This window comes from Enhydra lutris, unplaced genomic scaffold (genome assembly GCF_002288905.1).
Source record: "Enhydra lutris kenyoni isolate GAN:26980312 unplaced genomic scaffold, ASM228890v2 scaffoldscaffold9, whole genome shotgun sequence".
Taxonomy (NCBI): Eukaryota; Metazoa; Chordata; class Mammalia; order Carnivora; family Mustelidae; genus Enhydra; species Enhydra lutris.
Genome location: NW_019154093.1, coordinates 14,191,485 through 14,197,992, shown reverse-complemented (window position 1 = coordinate 14,197,992; position 6,508 = coordinate 14,191,485). Strand labels below are relative to the sequence as shown.

The window sequence follows — 6,508 nt, the reverse complement described above, 5'->3', positions numbered from 1 at the left end:
ACTTGTGTGACTTTGGTGTGTGCTATCAGCTTCTCGGAGGGTGACTGTCCCCAGGGAACAACAAGACCACAGTGAGAAACAGAGGTAGGGTCCAGAGGGCATACCATCTCCCCAGGCTGGGCCCCTGCCAGGCAGATGCCCCACTCAGGCTGGGGCAAGACCTATTTCTCTGACTGCCAGTACGAACTGGTGGCTCTCACAAGGGAAGCAAACTTTCCACCAACTGCCAGGCATTGCCACCCAGGGAGGCAGCCTGGAGCAATGTGTTTTATACACAAGGATACACATTATCTCAGCTCATCCTCTCCACTTCACCGGGGAGGAAACTGAGGCTCAGCAAACTCCTTTTGGCAAAGTCTCCTTTATCTAGTATTGGAACCCAGGTCTGTCTCCCCAGGGAGGGAATTAAGGGGCCCAGATTTGTGTCTGCAGCCCTGCAACAAACAGCCAAGTAGGGCTGACCAAACCAGGAGCCCAAGGAGCGTCCCTGGAGGAAGAATTACCCCTAGACCTCCAGTTCCGAGGATTAAGACCCAGGCCTTACCCAGCTGTGCCCATAGTCCCCAGAGGCACCGCTCCAAAGGCAATGGAATTTGCTCTGACTTCTCCCTGGGGGCAACGCAGGCGCAGAAGACCAGGGGCCTGGAGGGCCAACTCTAGCCCCAGCCCCCCAAAGCGCCCCAGGCCTTCTGGCTTCATTCCAGGCTAGTCCGAAGTGGGCAACGACATCTGCTTCCTCCAAGAGCTCCAGCTGGGGGTTGGAGGGGGGGGCGGTGGGGGCAGCAAGGCAAGGGCGAAAGGGGGTCCTTTGTGGAGCCCACTCCCAGGGGTTATGGGGATCAATCATCTGATAGCTGGAGAGACTTGTAATTTTATTCCCTGGGAGGAGGAGCCTGAGAAGTCGGCCAGCGGGGTGGGGATGAAATGGGGGAGGGGGGGTACAGCGGCCAGGGGAGCTGTGTTCAGGGAGGGGAGGGACTTGGCTAGGTCTCCCAAGCCTTCTCCACTCTCCAAACTTTCACCAAACTCTTGGCCCCCGCCTCCCCGAAACCAAAACACAACAAGCTCTGGAGGAGCCGCGAGCGTATTGGCGGGGCGGGCGGACTCGCGGCGGCACTGAGCCTCGGCAGGCTGATGCAACTTTCCCTTTAAGAAAGCCACCTGGGCGCACCGCGGTGCGGACCCAGCACGCCTGGGCCGGGGGCTGCAGCATGGTAAGGGGGCTTGGGGAAGGGAGCGCTGCGGCCCGCGCCTCTGTCTGTCCTGCCGTCGGTCTGGGTTTGGTGGCTCCTCGAGGCTAAGCCCCAGGACCAGCGGGCGTGAGTGAGTGTGTGTGTGTGTGTGTGTGTGTGTGTGTGTGTGTGTGTGTGTGTGTATGATCGCGCTTGCATGCGGGCGTCTGTGGGTAAGAGTGTGGGTGCACGCACGAGGATGTCTGTCTCGCCGCAAAGATCGGGGGTAGGTGCGCGCGTCTGGGTGTCACCGCTGTCACCAAGGAGCTAAAGCGGGCGAGAACGGAGGGGGGGCGCGCTCCCGAAAGGGGGGGCGCTTCGTGCCGACGCCGGCTCGGTCGGGGGCGGCGGGCGCGGAGCTGTGCGGGCAGCGCCGGAACCAGAGCGTGTCACGGTCCGTCTGGGGCGCCAGTGGGTCTGCGAGCCGGGGGCCTGCGGCGGCGGGGAACCGGCGGGCCGGGTCTGCGCCCCGCGTGCAGGCTCCCGCTCCATCTCTTCGCACCGCTGGCAGGCCTGTCTGCCTATCTGGCCCCTTCAGCCCGCCTGCCTCCCTATCTGCCCGCCCACCCACCGGCCCGGTTTGGGTTCCCGCGCGCCTGCGGGTCCCGGGAAGCCGCGCCAGGGGGTCCCGACGCCCCCAGGATCTTTGTCCGCGGCTCCCGGCCACGGCTTTGGGAAGGGACTACGGCCGTGCAGTTATTTTGGGGCTGCTACTCCAGGGAAAATCCGCGCCCTCCCTACCCCAACCTTCGTTTCGGGTGCGTGTGGGGCGGGCCCGGGCGGCCACAGGTGAGGGCAGGGGCCTGGCAGCCGGGGGCGCCTACCCCCAGCCGGCGCCCCGCACCCCGCAGCCACCGCGGGGCGGTAGAAGGCGGCGGGGCTAGGGCGGGACGGGAGGGGGCTAGCCAGCAGGGCCGGGAGGGGCCGGAGCCGGCCTGGGGGCGGGACAGGGGGCGGGGACCTCGGCGCCCGGGTACTTTTCCACCGCTGGGGCCGGGGGCGGGGCCGCCGCCTCCACACCAGCTGAGAGGCCCACACGTGGCGGCTGATGTAACACCGCCCCCCAACACCTCGCACCCTGATTAAAGCGGACGCACCCCGCTTCGAGGAATCAGGGTGCTACGGGCGGTGCCGCAGCTCCAAGAGCGACCGCGCCCCTGCCTGCCGGCCCGCGGCCTCCTCGCAGATCGCCGGCTGCTTCTTAAAGGAGCCGCGCCCCCTTCGGGCCTGCTCTCCGCAGACCACGCCCCCTCGCTAGTCACTCTTAAAGGAGCCGCGTCCCCGGCTCGCTGGCAGCTTCTGCACAAAGCCTGGGTCTATTTCTTTGCTGAAACAAGCTTGATGCTGCGGTTGTTAGAAGATAAAGGCTGGGGTGGAAGTGGGGAGCGAGAAATGGAAAAGGAAAGAAGGACCTGAGAACTCCAAAGTGAGAGAGCATCGGAAGGTTGGAGAATAGTGGGTGAGGGAACCGGTTGGCGGCACTGAGCATGCCCGAGTGTTTCCAAGGACCGAAGAGAAAACGCCCCCTTAGTCGGCCTACACTGCGACTGCGGCGGTGCCCGCTCAGTGCCCAGCCCTGGGGACACAGAACAATCACACGTTTTCCCTGGAAGATTTCTCCAGTTCGTGGGGATCGAGATCTGGGCACAAGTAACTATGCCGCGACACTACATGTGATGAGCGTGTTCATGAGATGTACACGCTTTGGGGGTACAGCGAAAAGGTGACTGCAGCTGGAGGAGGAAGGAAGTCTTCTTGAAGAGAATGCTACTGGGACAGGCTTTGAAGCTGGGTAGGATCTATACAGATGGTAATGGGGACAAGGATGCTCAAGGAAGAGGGAATTGCCTGCACTAACATGGAGGCAAGAACCTCTGGGAATGGTCCCACATGGCCACAGGTGGCTGCAGGTAGCCAACTTGGGCTCCAGGCAAAACTAGAAGCCATCCCCTGCTCCCACAGACCCTCTGCTCCAGCATCACAGTGAACAGAATGTATGTTTCCTCCTCTGTCTTTCTCCTAAACTATGACGTCCTTGAAGGCAGGGAAAGAGCCCATCACCTTTCCATTCCCAGAGAGGACTCCAAGGCTTGGCTCAGATGGACCCTTACAACTGATTGACAGACAGCCCCCTCTGGGGAGAAGGAAAGACAGAGCAAAGGTAGCTGGGTCCTGGGACTGCCCTCTCACCATCCACCTTTGAGTGGCTCCCAGGCAGCTCACACCCAGCTCACCTGCCTCCCACTCTAAACCTGCAGCACCCCACACTCCTGTCCCTGGGCCTGGCCCTGGCTTTTTCCTGTTGCACCTGCAGAAACCAGAGATCCCTGCTTGTCCCTCAGCTCCTGTGCAATTCATCACCAGGTTCAACCAATGTCAGCTTCTATATTTTTCTCAGATCTGTGCACCTGTCCCCACCCTATGGCCACCTTCCTCATCCACACCCCGTCATCGTGGCCTGGCCTCTTCCAGACTGACTTCTCTTCCACTAACCACTCCCTCTCACCCTTTCCCCACACTGTGTCTAGGGTGATGATTTCAAAATGCACCTTCTACCATTTGCTCCTGCCAGGTGCAACTCTGCCTTAAAGCCTTTGATTGGGACCATTGCCCTCAAGATAAAAATCAAAATCCAGGCTCCAAAGGCCCTGACCCTGCTTATCTGTCCACCTCCATCTTTGGCCACTTTCTCCCTGGCGATCTGAACACAGCCTCAGGGTCTTTGCACATATTTAATTTGTTTGAATCTCTCTTCCTGTTCTCTTCCTCACTATTGCCACTTTGCCTGAATAAGTCTCCCTGAGCCTCTAACATCGCTTCCTCAGGAAAGCCCCCTGTGACTCTCAAACAACGCCATGTCCCCTTGCTCCCAGCTCTCATGGAAGGATCTTTCTCCCTCAGCCTTTGATTGTCTACATCTGAGTCACGAGTTTCCCTTTCCCCCTAGTCTGTTAGATGCAGGAGGGCAGAGACCAATGAGTTCTTGCTGCCCAGCACAGGTCTGGCCCAGAGCAAGCCTGAAATATTTGTGGAATAAATTAATTGAATTGTGACCAGCCCTAAATGCCCATTAAACAATCTAGGCCATATCTGTTGGCTGTGGAGAACCATGAGGGGGAATCGGGGCTTTAGGGCTTTGGGAAGCTTAATGAATCGGCTAGAGGGGGGGACTTGCAGTAGAGTCCAAAATTAAGCAGAAACTTCAGAACTTACAAAGGAAGTATTACTAGTCCCATCTTCCAGTTAGAGAAAACTGAGGCTTAGAGAAGTTAAGTAACTTGCTCGGAGTCATATATGTAGTAACTGGCGGAACCAGAATTCCAGCCAAGGCCTACCAGGTCCCAGAGCCCAAGCTCTTCATCACATGCTAAACTAACTGCTTGCCAGTGGTGGCCCATATGTGGTACTTTTTGAATGGATGGACAGGGCCATTTAACAGAAATGGCAGAAGTGGGAGAAGCAGCAAAGCTTTCTGACCAACTCATTCATTCTCCTGGAGCCACCACCAAGCTGTCTTCTGGTCACCAGTAAACACTCTGAGCACAAGAACTGTATTTGTAGTCTGTGCTCAGGGATAACCTGAGTGAGAACACTCTGGAACCTGAGTTCCTGAGCAGAGTGCCCTCAGTTTATTTACCTAATCAGGGTACATAATAAGTACTAACCCAAAAGGTGTATTTCAATAATGCCATGGGCTGTTATTACCATTTGTTGGCTGAAGAGGGACAGCTTTGGGGAAGTCAGATCTAGAGTTTACAGCTTAAGGAGGGGGTGCAGTGAGTGAGGAGGACAAGGAAACCAGGTATGACCAGGGTATGACCTTCTAAAGGAGCACAGACCCCCTCTTCTCCTGACTGCCCCCAGAAGACCAAAGCCGTGTTCAGGGACCTCTTTAGGAGGACCCTTTGAGAGGCAGAGAGGCCAGACTGGGTGACTGACGAAAGGGAAATGGTTATAGGTCTTATCCATAACCATACCCCTTCCCGCACCCACCTTGGGGAGAAGACTGTGCAGGAACCAAGTGGCGGGGGCCAACTCCTAAGGAATCCAAGAGCTGATTTTTCACGGGCAAGGAGCTGCCTCCTCGTCCCTTCTGGCCTTCTAAAACCTTCCTGGGCCTATAGGAGAGAGGGGGCCCTTGACAGGTGGCTGTGGGTGGGGCAGAGTGGCACCGAACAGCCTTTGGAGTAGAGTCTGCTCCCTGGGAGGATAGAGAAGGCCCCAGAAGCTGAGTCCAGTCCCTCCTGGGACCAGGCCCTATGGAGGTTGAACATCCTTGTCCACCTAATCCAGGTTTTCCTCCCATGAGAGAATTCCTTGAGGCTCCTTGAAGGTTGAATCCTCTCCTGAGGCTTCTCAAAAAAGAGCCCCTATTGCATCCGTGTCCGACATTAAACCTGTATACACCAGCACGGCCATGGCCGTGTGGCCACTCCTTCCGTTTGTCTGCGGCCTCCGCTCATCATGCCCACACTGCGTCTCAGATGCTTCCTCCAAGGTCTCTGGCTGGCCTGGACCGTCATTCCAATACCTCAGTCTCACCCATTGCCCTTCAATCCCATTTGAGCAAGACATCCTGCTTGTGCACCCTGGGCTAGGGGCAGGCGTGGAAGGTAAATGAAACAAGGACCCAACCCGCGGGGAATGCACAGACTCAGGTTGAGGGACAGAAACAAATAAGTCTAGTATGAGTTGATAAGGACACCAGTAGAAACCTGCTAAAAAAAGAAAGGAGGAAGTAGTTTGTTCACTCTGGTTGGGAAGAGTGCCAGAAAAGGCTACAGAGAAGATGTAACATTTCAGCGTGGTTCTAAAGGATTTGCAGAATTTTACTAGGTGAGCAGGAAGGAAGACGTTGCAGGCAGGGGAAGGCCTGAGGCAGGGCAGGGAGGTGGTCCCGCGCAGCGCATGTTTGGTGTTCACAGAGCCTGTGGTCCAGGTCCAGCTTGCCCGGCTGTTCTGGAGCCCCAGATGAGTGGCACCAGGATGAGGAAGGAGCGTCCTGGCCGCCTGGCTGGGGTGAGCTTGGGGAGCACGTGCTGATCCACGCTGACTCCCCTTCAGGAGAAAGGTTGAAGCCATCCACACAGACGATGAAGGAATTGGACCCTGTCCCAGTCCTGTGTTCATTTTTTAATCTTTTATAGAATTGGGCATCTGGAGAGTCAAAAATAGACTTTTGCCCATTGGGACAGGAAGCCTAGAGACCAAGGGATTCAAGGGAAGGGTTGGAAGAAGGGTTAGGAAGGAGCTGATCGAGGGTCATCCAGAAAGGA

At 57.3% G+C, this 6,508-nt stretch overlaps 1 protein-coding gene across 1 annotated transcript in view; it reads left to right on the top strand.

The window, feature by feature from the left end:
- The first annotated feature begins 1,052 nt into the window (after positions 1 to 1,052).
- LOC111143224 (solute carrier family 6 member 9) overlaps positions 1,053 to 6,508 on the top strand; it is a 31,457-nt gene continuing 26,001 nt past the window's right edge. The window contains exon 1 of the mRNA XM_022496799.1: positions 1,053 to 1,214. The gene's annotated coding sequence lies outside the window, so the exon portion shown is untranslated. The remainder of the gene's footprint in view (positions 1,215 to 6,508) is intronic.